The 24299-nt window shown below is 39.7% G+C and overlaps 1 long non-coding RNA gene across 1 annotated transcript; it reads left to right on the forward strand.

Annotated features, from left to right (window-relative positions):
• Positions 1-372: 372 nt before the first annotated feature.
• Positions 373-6968, forward strand: LOC123590266. Its single transcript, XR_006708694.1, has 2 exons — positions 373-460; positions 6766-6968. It is a non-coding gene; the product is annotated as an uncharacterized LOC123590266 (long non-coding RNA).
• The last annotated feature ends 17331 nt before the right edge of the window (positions 6969-24299 follow it).

Genomic DNA, 24299 nt, shown 5'->3' on the forward strand with positions numbered 1-24299 from the left:
AAACAGAAGTATAAACCTTTATAATATGGTTCCATGCATCAGAAAACCAAAGACAGAAACAGATAAAAATCGGTTGCCTTTAAGGGAACAGGGATAGAGGTGAGGCTGTGAGGCAGATCATTCTCTTCCATTATAAATCTTTATGTATGGTTTATACTTAAATCATATGTGAGTTTTCCAATACATTTTTTAAAAGAAAGGAATGTGGCTAATTTACATATGACAATATGGAAAATCTCCAAGATTTATTTTGAATGATAAAAGCAAATTGAAAAACAAGTTATATTGTATGTTCCAAATTGTGTTAAATATGTGCACACATCTATAAATATGCCTGTATAAATATATACATATATGTGTTTATACTTATATAGAAAATTTATGGAAGTATGCCTAAGAAGTATCTGTCTCTGGAGAGAGAGCCCTAAACATCTGGACTGGGAAGAAGACACTTTTCATGGTATGTCCTGTTGTTTGACTTTTTTGTAACCATATGCAAATATTAATCTTTCCATTTAAAATAAAAAGCTAGCATAGAAACATTCCAAAGTAACATGGTGCCAACATAATTATTTCTAGGGTCACAGATATAAGTCAAAGGTTTGGCCCAAACGATCTCTCCAAAGAGAAAACTAACAAGGCTGATCTAAGACCTAAGAGCGAATGAAGTCATTTGGTGCCATTGTCAGAATGCCTTAAGAATATTAGTCATGGTCCATATAGAACTCAGAGGTGAAACACTAAGAGTAGGACTCATTTATTCAAAAGATATCTACTGTGAACCCATGACACTGAAGATTCTGAGGTAGGGGCTGCTATGGGGATATGAGCAAACAAGACAGAATTCTTGCTTTCTTAGAGTTCAGAGACCAGTAGGGCATATGAGCAAGTATACTAAGTACAATAAGGGAAAGCTGCTGGCCTCCAGAAATGAAATAACTTGCGTGGGGAAGGATGGCTGCTCTTACAGTCCATGTCCTTGTCTGCTGACATTCACTTTCCCCTTGGGGATCCCACTCCTCCCTGTCCTGCCACAACAACCTTGAGAGGCACTGCCCTCACCTTTATACATCAGCCCCAGAGAAGCCACACCTGTTGCCTCTCCTCCACAGTTCAGCCGAGTCGACTGGGTGAAGGGATGCCCAGAGAGCCGGTGAAACATTTCTGGCTGTGTCTCTGAGGGTGTCTCTGGAAGAGGTTGGTTAGCATTTGAAGTGGGGACTGAGTAAAGACCACCCTCCCCAAAATGGGTGGGCAATCCACCAGGGCCAAAATAGCACAAACAGGCAGAGGAAGGGTGAATTTGCTCTCAATGCTTGAGGTGAGACAACCACCTTCACCGGCCCTTAGGTATCCATGCTCCCAGTTCTTGGCTTTGAGATTTAGCTGGGGTTTATACTTTAGCTCCCAGATTCTTGGGCCTTGGGACGAAGACTGAATTACACCACCAGCTTCCCCACTTCTCCACCTTGCAAACAACAGATCTGTGGGAGCCAATTCCTATAATAAATCTGCTCCTATGCCTATCTATCTGATTTTGTCTATCCCATTGGATAGGACGCTTCTCTGATGAGTCCTAATATAGTGGCGTTTAAGCAGACTTTATTGATTACAAAAGAGAATTGCTCCTCTTAAAAACGTGGGTTTGCTTTTTGTTTTTTTGTTATTGGTTTTGTTTTGTGTTTTGTTTTGTTTTGTTTTGTTTTGTTTTGTTTTGTTTTACTGGCTGCATAGGTAACATCATTGTCAGTGCCCCAAAGCCCTAACTGATCCCTACCGTGTCCCCCAGCGCTTCCTCACTGCCTCTTTACTGTCCAGTCTCCAACTAGTAATGACAATCTCACCTCCCACCCCCCTTGCCCATTTAGACCACATTAGAAACTAGGATCAAGAGACAAGACCGTGAGAGAAAGGAGCTGTCTCTCCTTTGACAACTGCCTTTCTAGGCTCATTCTGTCCCAGTGTGATTGATGCTGGGAACATCCCCTGCCCTGAGGGGAAGACTTCCCTCGCCCCCAGGCCAGAGCCCATATCCCAGCAAGACAATCACAACAAAATTCAGGGATCCAGTATCAACCCCTGAAAGTAGTAGAAGGGGTCAACCTTTTTCTAAGTGTTAAGGAAGGAGCGTGATCTAAGCAAGAGAGGAGTGGAAGATGCAGGAAACCAGTCTAAGACCCACAAACGTAGTCATGGTTCTAGAGCAGGCCAATAACAGTGTCACTGTTTGATTTCACACGCACCCCTCATATTTATTTTAAGATCAAAATGAATTTAAAATGAGGTTACACTTCCTTGTTGTCATTAAAAATTTCTCAAACATTTCTGAGACTGTTGAAAATGCCCTAATTGTTGCAAAACTAGATTTGACTGTCACAGGATGTGCCTCAAACTAAGACTGGCCCTCCCTCACATTTCCAGAATTGTTTTTACCCCTCTTTTTAATCCTCACACAGAAATCCCAGCTGATTACAAAGTAACCTTCCTTAGAGAGCATAAGCAAAAGCTTTTCTGCTTCCACTCAGAAGCACAGGTGAAATTTGATGGGCTGATGTGTCAGACTGAAAAAAGCAGACATTCTCTGTTCAATGCCCAGCAAATCTCTAAGCATCAGGATTATATTTATATCATTATAGCTTCTTCCAGTACATCTGAGGTAATACTGATCTCTCAGGTTCCTACTTAGCTTCCTTCAATGGGCCCCTCATCTTTGCATGGATTCAGAGATTCCCCAGATGAGCTCATTTCCCAGCCCAGTTCACCATTCTTCCTGGTCCACAGCCTGCAACTCAGGGGTGTTTTCAGCACCCCCAGGGGGCAGCCACAAGAACAGACAGCGGGTACTGAGGGCAGTGCTGGTGAGTGAATAAAGGCAGATAGAATTGTATTCTTCTATAGTCCATCTCACTATACAGTGATTAGGATGTCTTATCCATAGAGAGTGGCTAGATAACTATAAAGTTTTGCTCCACGCAGTTTCAGAGTAAAAAGGCTTCTTTCCTAAACCACATGTGTTATGTTCTTTCTCAGTAGCTGCGCCTAGACAATGGCTCATCCCGTGCTCACATCCCTCCTTACTTAAAACTTACAGCCCCTTGTAATTCGCCTCCCCTGAGGGGGCAGGTGTGGTAACCATACCCGTTTTCCTGCACGGCGCATACCCCAGGCAGGTGGTGACAAAGGAATGAGGAGGGCAGATGCCCTGGTAGTTTGACTACAGACTAAAAATCTTTACACTGTACCAAAAAAAAAAAAAAAAAAAAAAAAAAAAGATTGTAAAGCATCATTTATGATCTCATTTATTAAAGAGACACTGAATTTGAAATTAAAGTGGGACTCCAAGGTGGCTGACTTGGTTAAGTGTCTGACTCTGGATTTTGGCTCAGGTCATGATCTCACAGTTCCTGAGATCGAGGCTGATTCTGGCTCTGCACTGTCAGTGCAGATTCTCTCCCTTCCTCTCTCTCTGTGCCTCCCCTGCTCGCATGTGCTCTTTAAACAAACATTTTTTTTAAAAAGGAAATTAAAAGTGGATATGTTTCCTGATATGGTTCAAAGCTTTGGTCCAAGTTCTAAACAACTAAAGAATAGTAAAATAACAGTAAAAGAATTTAACAGTAAAACAATGTCTTAGCTCTGACTGCTATAACAAAATACCCTGACTGTGGCTTCAACAGCAGGCATTTATTGTCTCACAGTTCTGGAGGCAGGGAAGTCCAAGATCAAGGTGCCAGTCAATTGGGTTTTTAGCTTGCAGAAGGCTGGCTGCCTTCTCACTATGTCCTCGCCTAGGACATAGCAGAGAGAGAGAGAGAGAGAGAGAGAGAGAGAAAACTGGAACAAGCGAGATCTGGCCTCTCTTTCTGTTTTTTCAAGGACACTAATCTCATCAAGACCTCACCTAAACCTAAATACTTCCCAAAGGCTTCACCTCCAATACCATCAGATTGCAGTTCAGGGCTTTGGGAGGACACAAACATTCAGTCCATTACAATAATTTTTTTTTAATTAATTAATTTATTTAGTGAGAATGCAAGCAAGCAGGGTAGGGGCAGAGGGAAAGGGAGAGAGAATCCCAAGCAGGATTCACGCTGTCAGCGCAGAGGCCCATGTAGGTCTCGAACTCATGAACTGTGAGATGGTGACCTGAGCCAAAATCAAGAGGCGGGCACTCAACTCACTGAGCCACCCAGGCACCCTCCATAACAATAATTTAAAGGGTTTAAAGCCATAAGGACAAAAAGGACAGAAAAGGAGAACAGAAAATCAGAGATATTAGAGGAAACTGGAAGGGGAGTGATAATTGTCTGAGCTGACACAGAAACCCACACGTTAAGGGATACAGGATGGTCAACCAGCTAATCTCCATTAAGCCGTTACCCACCTGTCCTCTACCACACTTCCCAACCCTCTCAAAGGCTTAGAAACCGGGGGCACAAAACAATCTGGAGGTTAGGAGTGGGGGATTATTTGGAAATTTGTTAAAGAGCACTTAAACACCATGTCCTTTCTCTAGTCCAGACAGCCACGTTGTTGCTCTCCCCCCACCTCCCTGTGACCACCCCCAGGGAAGACTAACTTACTTTCTGGAGGAATTGAATTAGAATGTTTGTGGAGTTGAGTCTAGGGAAAGAGGAAGGTATGGAAATGAAGAGGGAAGACAGAAAAAAATGAGATCAACCCATAAAGTTCAGTATCTGGTGAATAGAAATTCCAGAAAGAGAGAACACTGAAAATAATGGATAAGAAATTACCAGAAAGAAAGGAAGAATAAAAGGAGGGAAGAAAAAAGAAAAAATGAATTACTATCAGCCTGTCATTGTCTTTCTCCAACTCATTGATTTTCTCTAGCATTAGCTATCTAATTCAGTATTCCTTATCATTAATAATGCCCACTTTTCAAATTGCCTAAAACATTGCACTCATACCTCCCTCCAGTGCCATCCCATCACTAGCTCTGATCCCTATTCCAGGCTAGTAAAAAGTTTAGCAATGGTAATACTGCTGCACACCAGGGGTTATCACCACTCCACCATCACCAATTATGCAGCTATTGCCAGATGGCTGGTAGGTGACCTGCCATCAAAATTCAATTCCAGAGTCTGTTTCCTGAACTACTGGGTTCCTTGGCAAGCCGACTCTGAGCTGGAGTTTGATGTGTGGAAAGCTTATTAAGGAGTGCTCTTGGGATTGATTCCTGCTGGGAATAGGTGATCCCCCTGTGTGACCAGCTATTGAATCCAGGCTGCTCCCAGAAAGGGGGCAGGGCTTTGGACAGGGCAGCTCTTTGGCAGAGGGCACTTCCGGGAAAGGGACTCATCTGAGAACTGTAGGCCACCAGCACTCCTGACGTGGGGGGGATGAGTGCCTCGGTCCTGAAGGTGGTAGCACATAACATTATTCATACGCACTCCCAACAGCTCTTGGAACAGTTAGAGAACAATTTGAGGGAGGGGAGAAGGTTGGGGTTGCTATATAATGGGTGGTAGGGGTACAGAGAAATATTATTATGTGGATACTATTGTTACCCTATTCTTAGAGCCCAAGAAATAAAGATTACATGTGGCTTGTTATTCACCTCTATGTCGCACAAAAACTCTGAGACTGATAGTTGAGAGAAAATAGAAAGCGTAAAATCTTCTATCTCTCAGGCTCAACATTTACATTTGGCTCCATAAGAAACAAGCACTTGATTGTACAGAAAGACACATCTCACATTAAATTACACTGGTTCTGTTTCTGGTGCACTCTGGTCTCACCGATATTATACTTAGTGATAACGCTCTATAAATGTCATGGAGGATGACCTTAGCTTGAGCTGCAGCTTAGACTAACACCTTTCAGATCTCTGGTCATCAACACGTGAAACCTTCTGCCTCCTACCCTATAAACTTGGACACAGTTGTGAATTCAAAATGTCCTATAAACCCCTCCCTGGGACCAGATGCCTGATGAATTGAAAACCAATGGGAACAAGCATTGAGACTCATGCTGGAATGTAGAGCAAGAATCAGGGCTTGGAAGTTCCCTACCGGTAAATACCACACAATGTTGACAATTTCATTTGTGTGTGTGTCAGGGTTGGGAGGGGTGTTGCTATAAAATTGAAATAACATTTTTACTCTTCTTATTGTTGCTGACTTATTTCTTAAGAGAGTGGAAACTTAAATTTTAACTTTCAGAAGGTTCAGTGGTGTATAGAGTACTTAAGTAATGACAACCTTAGCTTGAAATTTACTTCTAAATTACATGCCTGCCTCCAACATGGCTTCATAAGAAATAAGCAAGTCATATTCACATGAGAGATATAAGGAAGACACTCCCAAGTGTATAGAAAAGCCTCAGAGAGGGAAACGAGTGACACGTTAGGACTGAGGGAAAGTAAAAGCTCAGGCAAAGCCTGTAAAATGAAGGGGAGCAAAGAATTAATTAGATGAGGCTACACTACTTTGCAGAAATGTATAAACTTTCGGGGCGCCTGGGTGGCGCAGTCGGTTAAGCGACCGACTTCAACCAGGTCACGATCTCGCGGTCCGTGAGTTCGAGCCCCGCGTCAGGCTCTGGGCTGACCGCTCAGAGCCTGGAGCCTGTTTCCGATTCTGTGTCTCCCTCTCTCTCTGCCCCTCCCCCGTTCATGCCCTGTCTCTCTCTGTCCCAAAAATAAATAAACGTTGAAAAAAAAAATTTTTTTAAAAAAGAAATGTATAAACTTTAAAAAATCAAGAGTTTAATCCAATAAAGGTTGATTTCTCTTTCTTGCCACAGTCTAATGCAACTCTTCTGGACAGCTCTTCTCCAAGTGAGGACTCAATGACACAGGTTTGTCTCCATCTTGTAATTGCACCATCTGGAATATTCCAAGATGGTGGCCAATGGTTTTCCATTTGTCAAAACTCATAGAACTATATTTGAAAAGAAGAAATTTTATTGCATGTAAATTATACCTTAATAAACCTGCATTAAAATAAGATATTGGTATCTCAGGGAATCTTCAAGAAAGCCAGATAATCATATTTTAAGCCTATGCAGTTAGAAATAATGCTAAAATGGGACACCTGGGTGACTCAGTCTGTTGAGCATCTGACTTAGGCTCAGGTTATGATCTCAGTTTGTGGGTTCAAGCCATGCGTGGGGCTCTGTGCCGACAGCTCCTTCTCTCTCAAAAATAAATAAACATTAAAAAAAAAAAAAAAAAGAATGCTAACATGGCATCCACATCCCATGGACATACTACCACACCCAGCCTGAGTAAAGGCACTCTAGCCCACACCATTAACAGTGGCTTCCACCGCCCCTGTGGCTCTCTGGCTATTTTACCTGTAATCTTGTATTTTATTTATTCATATCCTCTTTCATTCTTAATTAGTTTTGCCAGAGTTCCTTCCATCTTATTAATCTATGCAAATAATTCATTTTTTGTTTCGTTTATGTTCTCTTTTATTGTTGATTTTGCCCTTACCTCTATGAGATAAGGGCTTTGCTTTTTCCCAACGCTTCTTTAGCCCATTTTTTTCAACCTTTTTAAAATTTCCTTTTTTTGTTTTTTAATTTTTTTTAACATTTATTCATTTTTGAGAGACAGAGAGACAGAGCACAAGCGGGACAGGGACAGAGAGAGAGGGAGACACAGAATCGAAGCAGGCTCCAGGCTCTGAGCTGTCAGCACAGAGCCCGATGCAGGGCTGGAACCCATAAACTGCAAGATTGTGACCTGAGCCGAAGTCGGGCGCTCAACCAACTGAGCCACCCAGGCACCCCTAAAATTTTCTTATAAGAACATTTAAAGGCACAATTTCTCTTTCTGTGTGCTATACAATTTCGCAGCCACTCTCCACATGTAGCTATTTAACTTTAAGTTCGTTAAAATTAAAACTAGTTTAAAATTTCAATTTCTTTGTCACGCTAACCACATTTCAAATACTGGAGAGTGACATGGAGTTAGTAGCTGCCATATTGAACAGAGCACATATGGAACATTTCCATCATCACAGAATGGAACAGCACTACTCTATTGTTTTAGATGCAGCCAAAAATTTTTTGACATACAGTTTCTTCAGTATTTAATAATTTCCTAGACATGGGGTGTTTATTTTAAATATCTGTTTATTACTAATTTCTAACGTTTTTTTTTTCGTAATAATCAGAGCACAAGATTTGTATGATATTGGTTCTTTGGAATCTATTGAAGTTTCATTTTAGGCCTAGTACGTGTTTGCTTTCTACTCTGTGTACTTGGGAAAGGAGTGTATTCTCTGCTTGGTGTCAAGTTTCTTGGTTTTTTTCTTTGTTAATGTTTATTTTTATTTTTGAGAGAGAGAGAGCTCATGAACGGGGGAGGTACAGAGAGAGGTGGGGACAGAAGATCCAAAGCAGGCTCACAGTGACAGCAGAGTCCGATGTGGGGCTCAAACTCCCCAACTGTGAGATTACAACCTGAGCTGAAGTCAGATGCTCAACCGACTGAACCACCCGGGCGCCCCTGCTTGGTGTCGAGCTTTAATTCTGTGTCTATGTTAGGCTGAATAATGGCCACAAAGATATCCATATCCTCTCCCCAGAGCCTGTGACTATTACCTTATATGGCAAAAAGGGACTTCGCTGATGTGATTAATTAAGGACCTTGACATGGGGAGGTTATCCCAGACTGTTTGGGTGGGCCCTACATGCAATCACAAGTGTCCTGAGAGGGGGTCCCAGGAAGATTTGAGTACAGAAGAGGGGAATGGCATGTGACAATGGAAGCAGAGGCTGGAGGACACACGGGGCAGATACTCCCCCTCAAGAATCTAAAGGGAAGAAGATTGAAGACATCTTGGCTTCAACTTCCTAAAACTCATTTTAGACTTGCGGCCTCTAGAACTACAAGAGAATAAGTCTGTGTTGTTGCTTTTGTTTTCAATTTGTTTATTTTTGAGAGAGAGAGCAGGGGCAGGGAGTGGGGGTGGGGGGCAGTGAGAGAGGGAGACAGAGAATCCCAAACAGGCTCTGGGCTGACATCAGCAAACCCGATGTGGGGCTCAAACTCATGAACTGTGAGATCAGGACCTAAACCGAAGTCAGATGCTCAACTGACTGAGGGACCCAGGTACCCAGGTGCCCCAAAGTCTGTGTTATTTTATACTAGGTCTGTAGTAATTGTAATACCACCTAATAGTTCAAGTTTCTTAATTTCATTATTCTGATCTGTATCTTTCCTTACTTTTAGTCTGCTTGTTTTATCAATTTCTTTTAATGATATTAAATCATATTTATCATATTTATATTTACATATCATATTTATAAATCATATAAATCATATTTATCAATATCTTTTAATGATATTAAAACTTCTAATTACATGTGTTGACTTAAATATTTCTCCCTATGTGTACTATCTCCCCCAAGTGTACTATCACTTGCTTTTTATACTTTCAGGGTATTTTTTAGGTGTCTAGATGTTCATGACAATTATATCTTCTTGCTCTGTTTGTTCCTTTTGTCAGGATATAACATCCCTCTTTGTTCCTTAATATATTTCTTGTTTATAGTACTATTTTATCGGATATTAAAATCACTTCTCATGTTAAAAGTATGATGCCTTTGGCTACCTTCACTAGAATACATTTGAGGTGGTATCTAATTCCTTACCCCACCTCCTCCCAATTCAATCTCAATATATAAATTCAGTATATAATATTATATTGAATACACACAGAGAAATCAATGTATATATGTGTGTTTATATTAACCCATGTGTGTATATAGTATACTTAGTATAAATACATACATTTCTTAGCTCTGCCAGGAGAGGACCTAGAAGCAGTGACACCTGGTGGCAGTGTGCACACCTAATTCCAACATCCTGGTTTCCAAATACCCATTCTCCAATGAAAGGAAACAGGGCTTTTAGAGTGATCAGGACAAATAAAATAATCTGATTAGTTTCAAGTACCTTATGATGCCAGAAAGTACAGATGTATTTTAAAAATGGTGGCATGTTAGGGTCTCCTGGGTGACTCAGTCGGTTACGCAGCTGGCTTCAGCTCAGGTCATGTTATCATGGTTCATGAGTTTGAGCCCTGCATCGGGCTCTCTGCTGTCAGCGCAGAGCCTGCTTTGGATCCTCTGTCTCCCTCTCTCTCTGCCCCTCCCCGCATGCTCTCTCTCTCAAAAATAAACACACATTAAAAAAATTTTTTTTTAACGGTGACATGTTAAAAGGACACAAAATTCAACCTGAAAGAACTTCCAATGCCTAAAGCTGGAACAAACTAATCAACAAAATAAATAACAATAATATTGGCTTATAAGCCAAAGAACAGAATTAATATGCCTGAGAGCATATGATATAAATAAGTAATTGAGTAAATAAGTTGGGGATAAGGGATAACTCTTCCTTTCAGAAAATATAAATTAATAAAGATAGAAATGAGGGAAATAGAAAATCACTGCAGGAATACCAGTGGACTCCGAATTACTCTTCAGTAAAGGACCATAATTCTCCAAAGGGAGGGATTGTCCACCACAACATTTACATTTCCCTAAGGCAATAAATTTGGGTATTATGTCATTCAAGGTCTTAGCAGGCAACAGATGGAACACCCAAAATCTTACATTAAAAGAGTTAATGAGGGACTATGTACAGGGATTTGGGCAAGTCTAAAGGAACCAATAAGGAGAGGCATCCCAAGCCATGGGTCTGAAAAGTCAAGAGGAGGGTACCACAGACCCACAGAGGGATGGAACCCCAGATGCAGGGTTGCCTGCCAGGAGCTGTCGTTGTGGGGAAATGAACCCCCTGCCAAAACTGCAGCGATACAAACAGGGCATGGGGAAAACAAATACCCAACCTCTCCCTCTCCTGCCTTCTGATCTCCCCTGGTGCTTCTTCCCATCGACCAAACCCAACCAAAAGCCAAAATACAGAAATTTACAGAGCTCAGCCTCCTGGAACCCACAATAGAGCAAGAAGCATAGAGAATTATACCAGGGAACAAATGGAGAGTATGTTTACATGAGTCAGGAAAAAAAATCACAAATTTTAATTTCATTGAGGACACATTGAATTGGTATCCTCCAAAAAGATATGTTGAAGGCCTAACTCCCAGTACCTCAGACTGCAACCTTAGTTGGAAATGAGGTTACTGCAGATGTAATTAGTGAAGATGAGGTCATACTGGAGTAGAGTTGTCCCTTAATCCGATATGACCTGTGTCTGTAAAAAGAAAAAAGAGAAGAGACACAGACACACAGGGGAAATGTCATGTGACCAGAGAGGTAGAGATAGCAATGTGTCTACAAACCAAGGAACACCAAGGATTGCCAGAAAATGCAGAAGTTAGGAGAGGCAAGGAAGGATTCTCCCCCAAAACTTTTCAGAGGGAGCATGGCCCTGCCAACACCTTGATCTTGGACTTCAGCCTCCAGTACTGTGAGACAACACACTTCTGTTGTATTTAAACTTCGAGTTTGTAGCACTTTGCAATGGCAGCCCTAGAAAACAAATACAACATGTTTATGTCAATTGCAAGGGAGATCATGAATTTTAATTTCCATCACACAGAAAACTTTTGATTTAGTGAAACCCACAACTTTCCCGACAGTCTTTGTATTGCACTTTTGGATCACAATATTTGAAAAAAATAAGCAAATGATTTCAAGGATTCCTTTTTAAACCGTATCATCTCCTAGGTCTTGGATGTACATCATCAATGCTATACAATGAGCATCGATACTGACATAGACTCTTACAGAATCCTTTGCTTCAAAGAGCAAACTGTCATTCATGTACTTCATTTACAGAAAATGGGCTGATAACACATTGAAAATTTCAACAACTAAAACAAAAATTTTTTCAACAACTGATCAGATCATAATAAAATGCCTTTTTACATTTACCCATAAATAACCAGTAAATTAAAAATTTTTAAACAACTTGCAAGCAGAAGTTAATAAAATTTAATATATCACAGTTATCCTCACCCTTTCTTTAATGAGATGTTACTTTTACTATCCCATGTGTCGTCTGATATCTGAGAGCATAGCTGAAAGACAGCAAGCTGTTGACAGAACTGAGACAACCAGGCTGTGCCTGCTACCAGTTGGAAAGAATCAAGGAGCAGAACACTGCAAATCGAGAGGGAACCAACCATGCTTTTAAGATTTCTCAATAGACTGTCATTTGCTGGTTGGAAGATCACATCTTTGTATGATCTTGTTTCCTTTTACTAGGCCAATGAGGGATAAAACAGGTGTGTTTGGGTACATGTCAGATGATGGTGGGCTGTGTCTCATCTTGTCCCAATTCTGTCATTGTACAACTACATGACCATGAACAAATGATGAAGTCTGTCTTGACTTTCATTTCTTCAGGTGGAAAATAAAGGTCTAGACCTATTTCTGCTATGGGACCATTCTGGAAGGGTTTCTCTGTCAGAGATCAATGAGGTAAGGTCCATTATTAAATAATTTTAATTAATAAATGATATACAAATCCCTGATCTGTAAACATACCACCTCTCCATTGTTGTAATACATAAGGAGTTTGGGGATTATGATGTGCATTGATTAAGATGCTTAAGAAATGATTCAGATACAGCAACCGACCTGCCCTGGGTGTAGGATCACTGAGAGTGCCTTGTCAGGGGTAGTTGTGAGTTCATCCAGGAGCTCTTTCTCTGTGAAGCTTTACCTTGGAGGTTCCCAGCTTCCCCCTGTCTTTAGGAACAGGCTGTCAACTGATTAAGTCTGTTTTTCAAGATCATATCACCTTTACTAGTTGAGCTCAGAACACAGTAATAGAAGCCCTTTTGCTTTGTTCGAGTCTTGATATCCTTGGCTTTTTCTTCTTCCACCTGAGTTAATTGGACTAACCAGAGGCAAATTCAGGAGGCTTCAAGCCTCTTAGGCTAGCCTGAGGCTAGCTAACAGAGACTGTAAGTGGATGCAACCAGCATCTATTAAATTTCCTCCCTGTTCACATTACTGTATTTCAAAGTCCTGTTCTCCACTGCCTTTGTAAATGTGTTTTGCCCTGCATATTGGAAGGTCATTGTATCAGTTTTCATAAGCATCAGTCGTGATGGCTTAGTAGCATGAGAAAGACAACTCAAGATAAAATGGTTTTAGCAAAGTAAGACATTTGTTGTTTCACATAAGGGAGTATAGAACCGGCTTTGGGGAAGGCTATACCTGGGGCTCAAATGGTGTTTTCAGATCTTGGGGGCAGGAAGAGTGTCACAGAAGTGTCACCCAAGAGAAACATCTACTATAACCCTGAGAGGTCAGGCTTCCAGGAGCAGGTGACATTACTAAATCCTGAAAGATGAGTAGGATGAATTATACGGGAAAAGAGGGAAATTGGGGGACGGAAAAAAGGACATTCTAGGTAGACGTGGAGCACATGGTGAGGTCTTGAAGCAGGAGAAAGCAAAGTTTCCTTAGGGAAAGGCCAACCCTTCAAATGGCTGAAAGGTGGGACAGGTGAGAACTAATGCTCTAACAGTAAGCGGCGTATGGATGAAGTTGGTCTTCCGTCACTGAAAATCTGAGGTTTATCCCGAAGGCTCTGGGAAAGCACTGGATAAATAAGGAGAGCTTCAAAAATAGAAGGCATCATGAAAACTGAGCCTAAAGTAATGTGAAATGAAGAACAGGCAGCCCTATCATCTGGTCTAATGATTATGGTAGTTTAAGGCAAAAGTAGGTATATAAATACCTAGTCCTGAGAACTGCTTTCCAGTCACTTTCCCTTTAACTGCTTCTATAGAATTTATCAAATTATAGTCTACTAATAGAATCTTTTTAAAATTACTATAATGGGAGTAATAGGAATAAACAAAAGACTTTAGTCTATGCCAGACAAGAATCCCCATGTGACAAGTAGGAATCAACTGTCTGAATTCATTTCCCCAAAAAAGAGATGAATTTATGGATAACCATGCAATGTATCATCCAAGCTGTGACAGTTCCTTAAAAACCAGTTTTCTTGAGTAACAATTTACATACAGTAAAATTTGCTAATTTCAAGTGTTGGTTTTGTTGAGTGATAGTAAATGGCTGAAGTGATGTAACCACCACCATAGTCAAGACATGGTGTCACCAGTGACCCTAAAATTTCCCTACAACCCTTGTCAGTTAGTCTCCTCATCCTGTCCTTCAACTCTGGCAACCACTGATATTCTCTGTGTAAAATATTGACTTTTCTAGAATTTCACATGAAGAGACTCATCTGAATATAGCCTTTTGTACTTGTCTTCTTTCATTTAGCTTTTGAGATTCACCCATGTTGTTAATTTCAGTATTTTGTTTCCTTTTTAATACTGAGTAATAACTCATTGTTTGGAGATACCATCAGTTAATGTTTATTTTTTCCATGTGGGTAACTAAATGTGCCAGCACAGTTTATTGTAAAGACTATTCTTTCTCCATTGAATTATTTCAGACTTTTTGTGGAAAAACCATTAATTATACATGTTTGTCTATTTCTGGATTCAGTTCTGTTCCATTGATCTGTGTGTCTAAATTTATGCCAATACTACACCGTTTTGTTTACTGTAGCCTTGTAGTAAGTCTTGAAATCAGGTAGTGTGACTTGTCCAACTCTGTTCTTTATTTTCAAAATGATTTTTGGGGGGTGCCTGGGTGACTCAGTCAGTTGAGCTCAGGTCATGATCTCACAGTTCATGGGTTTGAGCCCCAGGTTGGGCACTGTGCTGACAGTCAGAGCCTGGAGTCTGCTTCAAATTCTGTGTGTCTCTCTCTCTGTGTCCTTCTCCCACTCATGCTTGCTCACTCTCTCTCAAAAATAAATATTAAAAAACATTTTTAAAAATTATTTTGTCTATTCTCCCTCCTTCACAATTGAATATAAATATACCATCCATTTGTCCATTTCTACCAAAAAATTCTACCAAGACACTGATTGGAATTGTACTGAATCAATAGATTTGGGGAATACAGTAGGCTAAATAATGGCCACCCAAAGAACCTGTAAATGATGCTTTTTATGGCACTTTGTACATATGATTAAGGATCTTGAGATGGGGAGATTATCCTGCACTATCTAGATGGGCCCTAAAAGCAATCGCATGTATCCTTATAAGAGGAAGACAAGGGAAGACTGTAGACAGAAGAGAGGCGGGGAGACTGAGATTAAAGTGATGGAGCCACAAACCTAGGGATTACAGCAGCGACCAGAACCTATGAGAAGCAAGCAGTGATTTCCCTACAGACTCTGGAGGCAGTGTGGTCCTGCTAACACCTTGCTTTCATCCCAGGGATAGATTTCAGACTTTCAGCCCCCAGAATTGTGAGAGAACTTTTAAGCCACAAAGTCTGTGGTAATTTGTTATAGCAGCTGTAGAGATCTAATACAGGGAAAATTAACATCTTAATAAAATTGAGCTTTCCAACCATGACAATGTGTCTCCATTTATTTAGGTCTTATTTCATTTCTTTCAACAATATTTATAGTTTTAAATACACCAATCTTGCACATATTCTGTTAAATTTATCCCATGTCTTACATATTTTTGAGGGGCTACTGTAAATATTTTTTAAATGTCAACTTGCAATTGTTTATTTCCAGCCCACAGCACTGTGACTGATTTTTGCTTATTAACCTTGTACCTTGTGACCTTGCTAAATTTATGTATTAGTTCTGGAAGGTATTTTTGCTGATTCCATAGGGTTTTATACTTAAATGATCATGTCACCTGTGAATAAAAAGTTTTACTTCTTTCTCTCCAATTGATATGTCTTTTCCTGCCCCTCACTCCTAATTGCTTTGGCTAGGAACTATAGTATAATGTTGAATGAAAGTGTCAAAATGGATATTCTTGTCCTGTTACTGATCTGGAGGGGTGTGCATCCAGACTCATTCCATATTATATCACGTTAGCTGTAGGTTTTCTATCAAGATGAGGAAGTTCCCTTCTATTCCTGGTTTTCTGGGAGTTTTTATCATAAATCTGTGTTGAATTTTGTCAAATCTTTTTTTTTTTTTCAATGTACTAAATGATCTAATGGTTCTTTTCTAATCTACTAATATGGTGAATAATGTCGGCTTTTGAATGGGAAATTAACCTTGCATTCCTGGAATAAACCCCAAGTGGTTGAGATGTATTATCCATTTTATAATCTGCTAAATTTGGTTTGCTAGAATTTTGCCAGGGTTTTTTGTCTCTGTTCGTGAAGGCTATTGGTTTATGATCTCTTTTTCTTGTAATGTCGATCAGGCTTTACAAGAAGATCATAAAAACTGAAGATCTCTGACTCAGGGCCAATACTCCAATTAAATTTTTTTAATTTAAAAATGTTTACAAAGCATAACATACATATAGGAAAGGTATATATCATAAATGTACAGTGTAATCTATTTTTATAAATTACACAAACCCTTGTAACTGGCACCCATATCAAAAAATATTACTAATGTCCCAGAAGATCCCCTTGTGCCCTCTTCTTTTTATTACTCCCCAAAGTTAAACAATTGTCTGACCTCCAGCAGCATAGATGTGGGGTTGTGTTTTTTTCAACTTTATGTAAATGTAATTGTATAGTCTGGCTCATTTCATTCAACATCATGCTGTTGGATTCATCCATATTGTAATCATAGGTTGTGAGTACCCTGGACTGTCAATACAATAAAATATCTATTTTACTGGGAATTTGGGTAGCTCCCAGTTTGGGTTTTTACCAATAGTGATGCCATGAACATTCTAGTACATACAGTCATTTCTGTCAGGCATAACTAAACATTGCTTTATGTCATAAATTGTCACTAATGTAGAAAAAATAGGCATGAAAGCTTAAGAAGCTAAAATTTTTTAAAAGCTAAAAAAAGAGAAATTAATCAACTTGCTTTAAGTACTAAGTAAATCAAAATGCCACCCATCCTTTTATTATTCTGTCTTTCATAATGTTACGGTGCCCCATACCAACCCCTTCACTTGTGCTGATCTGTTTCCTCAAACGTATCGCTCTATCCACGTTCTCCTACCCCCACCACTCCTCGTTTCTTCTTCTCACTCTCTACTGGCCACTTCCTACCACCATCTAAAAGTTCTTGACCCATTCCCATAAGTGAATGAACTCAAAATCTTTTTTTTTTTTTTTTTCAACGTTTATTTATTTCTGGGACAGAGAGAGACAGAGCATGAACGGGGGAGGGGCAGAGAGAGAGGGAGACACAGAATCGGAAACAGGCTCCAGGCTCTGAGCCATCAGCCCAGAGCCCGACGCGGGGCTCGAACTCACGGACCGCGAGATCGTGACCTGGCTGAAGTCAGACGCTTAACCGACTGCGCCACCCAGGCGCCCCCAAAATCTTATACTTTGAGGTACTTAGTGGTAATGCACCTTCTTCTAAAACTGTCTTGGGTATCCAGGATTTAAATATATTTCTTTTGTGTCTGAAACTCACTCATAGAGTGTTCCATTGGTTTAGACTTTCTAGATTTTGGTCATCACATCAGTTAGCTTAGAGCAATTTATCTTTGTTCGTACAATAACAGACCTAATTTCAGATGTTACCTATTGTGACCAAGATCGTAAATAATTCCATGTACTTAAAACTATTATTTAAGAAGGTAAGGAATAATACAATCAAAAGAAGGCTGGCAACCTCTAGCTTTATTCTCATCCATGCCAAGAACTTGTACTCAAAATTCAAAAAATCTTAAAGTCTTTAGCAGATAATGTGGAGAAGCACTCTGTTCTCTGATCCTGAAACACCAACCTAATTTTAAATATATATACATATTTTTATTTTAAGTATGTTAGTACATATATATTTTGTATGTAAACTTAAAGCTTATATTTTTAAGTTTTAAATATATATTTGCATTTTCACGTGCAATATTAGAGAATATTCGGAAATACTTAGAACCAAAACACATCAGACATAGGATAGGTCACTAAAGGTTTCTTAAATTGTTCCTATTCCTTTGCAGCATATGTTGCTTAAAATGTTAACAGAATCACTCAAATTAATGCCATGAAACCCCCCCATTCATAAGTACAGTGGTTTTGCTACATAATTTATAACAGCACCTTTGCTTCTTAAAGCTTCCCACTTTCTTAAAGAATTAGTTATTTTGAGGTGCCTGGGTGGCTCAGTCGGTTAAGCATCCAACTTCGGCCGGGGTCATGATCTCACAGTTCATGGGTTTGAGCCGCAAGTCAAGCTCTGTGCTGACAGCTCAGAGCCTGGAACCTGCTTCAGATTCTGTGTCTCCCTCTCTCTCTGCCCATCTCTGCCCACATTCTGTATCTCTCAGAAATAAATAAACATTTTTAAAACATTAAAGAAAAGAATTAGTTATTTTTAGTAAATTTTTAAATTATTGGTTATGCATTTAATGTTACACAATCTAGGGAAATATTGAAAATTTTTATAACTTCACCACACTAAGACTAATATAATTCCTAGTCTTTTTATTTGAATATGTTTTCCTACATCATAGTCTATATGTAATTTAATAATCCTATATTCTTCACTGACTATAGCATAAGCATTTCATACTGCTACAAAGTCTTCACATTATTTTCAGTAGCTATCTGTTCTATGTTGTATGACTACTTTCTGTTTTTCACTATAATAAACATACTGGAGAATTTCCATGAATACAGCTTTTTGCCTATATTTTCTATTAACCTACTAAGAAAGTAGCACAAATAATAGAAATATTTTCATGGTTCTTGAAATTGTCAAATCTTCTCCTGAAAGAGTGAATTTTATTTCTTCTTTTAAAAAAATTTTTTAATGTTTATTTATTTTTGAGAGAGAGAGAGAGAAAGGGGAGGGGGGCAGAGAAAGAGGAGACACAGAATCCAAAGCAGGCTCTGAGTCATCAGCACAGAGCCCGACACTGGGCCCTAACCCACAAACTGTGAGATCATGACCTGAGGCAAAGTCAGATGCTCAACCGACTGAGCCACCCAGGTACCCTATATTTCTTCTTAACAGTAATCATAGGACTCCCTGGCTAAAAAAGATGCAGTAAGCAGAAGATTGTAATACAAGATTCTGTTAGCTGATAATGCTTTTTTAAAACGTGACTCAAATTCTAGGTTTTGAAAATATGGTCTTTTTATTAAAAATAATAAAACATTGGGGGCGCCTGGGTGGCTCAGTCAGTTGAGCGTCCAACTTCAGCTCAGGTTATGATCTCACAGTCTGTGAGTTCAAGCCCCAAGTCGGGCTCTGTGCTGACAGCTCAGAGCCTGGAGCCTGCTTTGGATTCTGTGTCTCCCTCTGTCTTTGCCCCCCCACCCCCACTCATGCTCTGTCTCTCTCTCTGTCAAAAATAAGTAAACATTAAAAAAATTAAAAAATAATAATAATAAAACATGTATTAGGTTTCTTTGAAATTCAGAGAGATAAAAAGGGAAAACAGCAAGCAAAATTAGGCTACAGTTTACCTGCTCAGATTACTCTGGTTAACATATCATATTTTAACAAAAGTAGTAAATGTATTCAGTTAGAAAATGCAAACTTCGTAGAATAAAACATGCCACATCAATCCTTCAATCCTTGTTCCCAAAGCTATTTACAGCTTAAATTTTAGTTCAGAGTATAGAATCTATTATCTCTTTGGAGCAAAGGGGAGGATTTGAAACAATTATTGTTCCGTGGGTACAGAGGTTGAGTTTTCAAAATGAACATAGTTCTGGAGATGAAAGGTGGTGCGGTTGTACAACAATATGAATGGACTTACTGCCACAGAACCACTCACTTAAAAATTAGTAAGATGGTGTATTAGTTTTCTGGAGCTGCGTAACTAATTACCACAGACCTGGAGGGCTTAAACAGTAGTCATTTGTTTTCTGATGTTTCTGGAGGCTGGAAGTCCAAGATCAAGGTGGAAGCATGTTGGGTTTCCTCTGAGTCCTCTCCTCCATGGTTGGCAGATAGCCACCTTCTCTCTGTACGTTCACATCTTCTCTCTCTGTGGGCATCCGTGTCTTGATTTTCTCTTCTCATAAGGACACCTGTCAGACTGGATTAGGGCCCACCCTGATGACCCCATTTTAACTTAATCACCTGTCGTAAAGCCTTTCTTCAAATACAGTTACATTTGAGGTTTTGGGGGTCAGGGCTTTGACCTGTGGATTTGGGAGGACACAATTCAGCCCACAAAAAATGGCACATTTTATGTTGTGTGTACTTCATCACAACTAAAATTTATTTCTAAACCAGCCTATTTTTGTGTTAATGGAAATGACCCAAAAGTGGAGAGGAACCCAAGGATGCAGGAGAAAGGAGGGTACGGAGCTAAGTCCTGGAGTAGGTGAGATGGGATAAGCATGATGTTCGTCATTTGTAACAAAAGAGAAAACAAAGTGTCTTGGGTCCAAAACCAAGAAGGGTGGCAAATTTGGTGGGAATCTGGTCAAGGATGTTCTCTCGTTACTGTGTTTGCTTTCTCAATTGGAATCAAGGTCATGAGCTAAGAGGAAGAACAGGGCAGGTGCTGAAATTTTAAGAAAGGACAGAAGATGTGAACTGGTCTTCTCTGTAAATACAAGAGTTAATTGATTGGGGAATGAGGTAGAACTGCCAGGTGCAATGAGGGCTTCCTAAGGTTGATAGTCATGCAGCTAATGTGAGACAGCCTTCATAACTGGGGGCCTCCAACCACACTTAGAAGCTCAGGTGCAGGGACAGAGATGGCCAGAGAGAGATGTAATCAGTGTTTGCCAGGAGATTGCTGGCAAAGATCAAAGGAATTAAGGATATATGTAAAGCAATGATTGTGATTATAACACTGGTAAGCTTGGTGGAGAAAGGAAGTAAGGCATGGGATGGGAGTAATGAATTGAAAGAAAATAAAGAAATAAGCCCAGAGGACATATCTTGACTGTGTGACTCTGGAGGCCAGGACAGCTTACATTCTTGGTCCTGTGGAACTGTTATAATCGATGTCACCCAGAAAAGAGTTCATACCCCTGTCTGGCACCCTGATTAAAAGGCTGCTGGCATGGAATACCTCTACATTGACTGGCTGTGGTGGCCAGTGGGGCTTATGTTCTGGGTCCCACAGGTATCTAATTAACAACAACAACAACAACAACAACAACAAAAATTCCTAAACAGCTACCAACCCCCAGGGCATAGCAAGAGGCCATAAACCCAGCTCAGTCTTTCTGTGAAGGAAGCCTATTGGCTAATCATCATGGCAGCAGGCTGAGGGTCAGGCTTGTAATTAAACATGCATGTAGGGGTTGACTATAATCCTTTCCAGGGACCTCAGAGGGTGGGTCCTATCCTTGCAGTCTCCCTCTGCCATGCTCTAGAACACCAGTGTCTCCTGGAGGGCAGTGTTACGTGCAGTTGGTGCCCTAGTTTTTATGTCTGGTGCCTCAATTTTTGCCCAGGGAACACTCCTTAACCACCCAGCTCTAGTGGCCAGAGGGGCTTGCATTCCTGGATCCCACAGGACTGGCAATCAGAGAGATGGTTCTAGGCATGCTACCACTCCTAGGGCACTACACAGATAAGAGACTGAGGCACCATCCCCAGTCTTTCTGTGAAGGAAGCCCCTTTGCTTGTCCTGGAGATCTGACCAGGTTTCAGGCTTGATACACATTTAGTAGCCTCCAGAGCTTCTCTCAAAGAACGTAGGCTGCAGATGCCATCTGGGTTCTCTGCCTTGTTCCAGTTTGCCAGCATCAACTACAAAAGAGCTTGTACATTCATCTGGAGACCCAATTTTTGCAACTACCACCCAGGGGACACCTCTAGATCAGCAGGCCAGCAGGGCTTATGCTTGTAGTCCCACAGGACTGTATATATTTGCATGCATTTGAAAGTTGCTGCCTGAGGGCCTAGCTTACAAATAGCCTGAATCTAGGTGCTGAGATCCTTCCCTTAGAGACGCTGAGAGTTCTTGGTGCATCCTTAATACTGGGGGCTATTAAAAACGTAATAGGCTGCTTGGAGAAGCACAAAGGTTTGAGAGACAACCAAGAGCTGAGGCAAGGGTGAGCAACAGGTTCACCTTCTATAAGGGACCACTCTTTCAAGACTGGGAGAGGTGGTTGCTTCATCTTACACAGAGAGTTAAACAACATGAAGGATCAGATTGGAATATACTCCAATTAAAAGAACAAGCTAAAACCTCAGGGAAAAAAAAACTTAATGAAATGGAAATAAGTAATTTACCTGATAAGAAGTTCAAAGTAATGGCCATACAGATGCTAAGCAAATTGAGAAGATGGATGAACACAGTGAGAACTTTAACAAAGAAATGAAAAATATAATAAAGTATCAAATAGAAGCCACAGAGCTACAGAATACAATAGCTAAATTGAAAAAATACTTTAGACAGGCTCATTAGCAGACTAGATGAAGCATAAGAAACGATCAGTCTACTCAAAGACAAGGCAGTGGAACTCACCCCATCAAAGCAGTAAAAAGAGAAAATAATTTTAAAAAGTGAAAATAGCATAATATAGCCTATGGGACAACATCAGATGGACTAACACTCATATTATAGATATTTCAGAAGAAGAGATAGAGAAAGGGGCAGAAATTTTAGAAGACATAATGGCCAAAAAGTTTATTAAACTGGGGAAGAAAATAAACGTCTAGATCCAGGAATCCCAGGGAGTTCCAAATGAAAGGAACTCAAAGAGACCTACACCAAGACACACTATAATTAAAATATCAGAAGTTAAGGACAAGGAGAGAGTATTAAAAGCAGCAAGAGAAAAACAACTTGTTACATACAGGGGATGCCCATGAAGCTATCAGCAGTTTTTCAGCAAAAACTTTGCAGGGAAGGGAGTGGCATGATATATTCAAAGTGGTAACAAAAAAGGAGAAAAATAAAAGAAAAAAAAACTTCCAACCAAGAATACTCTACCTGGCAAAGTTGTCATTCAGAATTGAAGGAGAAATAAAGAGTTTTCTAGGCAAGCAAAAGCTCAAGGAGTTCATTACCACTAATCTGACCTTATAAGAATTATTAAGGGGACTGCTTTAAGCTGAAAAGATAGGGTACCAATTTAGTAACAAGAAAACATATGAAATAATAAATCTCACTAGAATTGTAAATATATAGCAAAGATGGTGAATTAATCACTTATAAGGCTAATACAAAGGTTAAAAGACAAGCATAGTAAAAATAACTATATTTACAATAATTAGCTAAGGGATACCCATGATACACAAAATAAAAAGATGTGAAATGTGACATCAAAAAACATAAAATGTGGTTGGAGGGAGTAAAAATGCTGAGCTTTAGAATGAGATCAAACTTAAGTTGTTGTCAACTTAAACCGTTATAGGTATAAGTTGTTTTATGTAAGCCTGAAGGTGACCACAAAGCAAAAACCTATAGTAAATACACAAAAGATAAAGAGGAAGGGATATAATTACACCACAAAATCATCAAACTACAAAGAAAGAGAGCAAGAGAAGAAGAAACAGAGAGGAACTATGATAACAGCCAGTAAACAATTAACAAAATGACAATAAGTACATACATATCAATAATGAAATTTAAATGGGCTAAATTCTGCAATCAAAAGACAATGAATTAAAAAAACAAGACCCTTCTATATGCTGCCTACAAGAGACTCACTTTAGATAAGGACACATACAGACTGATAGTGACAGAATGGGAAAAGATATTCCATGCAATGGAAACTAAAAGGAAGCTGGAATAGTTATACTTATATTAGACAAAATAGACTTCAAAACAAAGACAGGCATTACATAACAATAAAAGTATCAATCCACAAGAGGACATAAAATTTATAAATATTTATGTAGTCAACATGGGAGTACCTAAATATATAAAGCAAATATTAATAAATGTAAAGGGAGAAATCAACAACAATACATTAATAGTAGAGGACTTTAGGGGTGCCTGGGTGGCTCAGTCGGTTAAGCGTCTGACTTCAGCTCAGGTCATGATCTCATGGTTCGTGGGTTCGAGCCCCACGTCAGGCTCTGTGCTGACAGCTCACAGCCTGTAGCCTGCTTCAGATTCTGTGTCTCCCTCTCTCTCTGCCCCTCCCCTGCTCGTGCCCTGTCTCACTCTGTCTCTCAAAAATAAATAAATGTATTTTAAAAATTGAAAAAAATAGTAGGGAACTTTAATATTCCTCTTATATCAATTAATAGATCATTCAGAAAGAAAATCAGTAAGGAAACATTGTCCTTAAATGACACATTAGATCAGAAGGACTTAACAGGAATATACAAAGCATTCCATCCCAAAGCAAAATACACGTTCTTCTCAAATGCAGATGAAACATTTTCCAGGATAGGTCATATGTTAGGCCACAAAACAAGTCTCAATAAATTT

Source organism: Leopardus geoffroyi, chromosome B4 (assembly GCF_018350155.1).
Source record: "Leopardus geoffroyi isolate Oge1 chromosome B4, O.geoffroyi_Oge1_pat1.0, whole genome shotgun sequence".
Lineage (NCBI taxonomy): Eukaryota > Metazoa > Chordata > Mammalia > Carnivora > Felidae > Leopardus > Leopardus geoffroyi.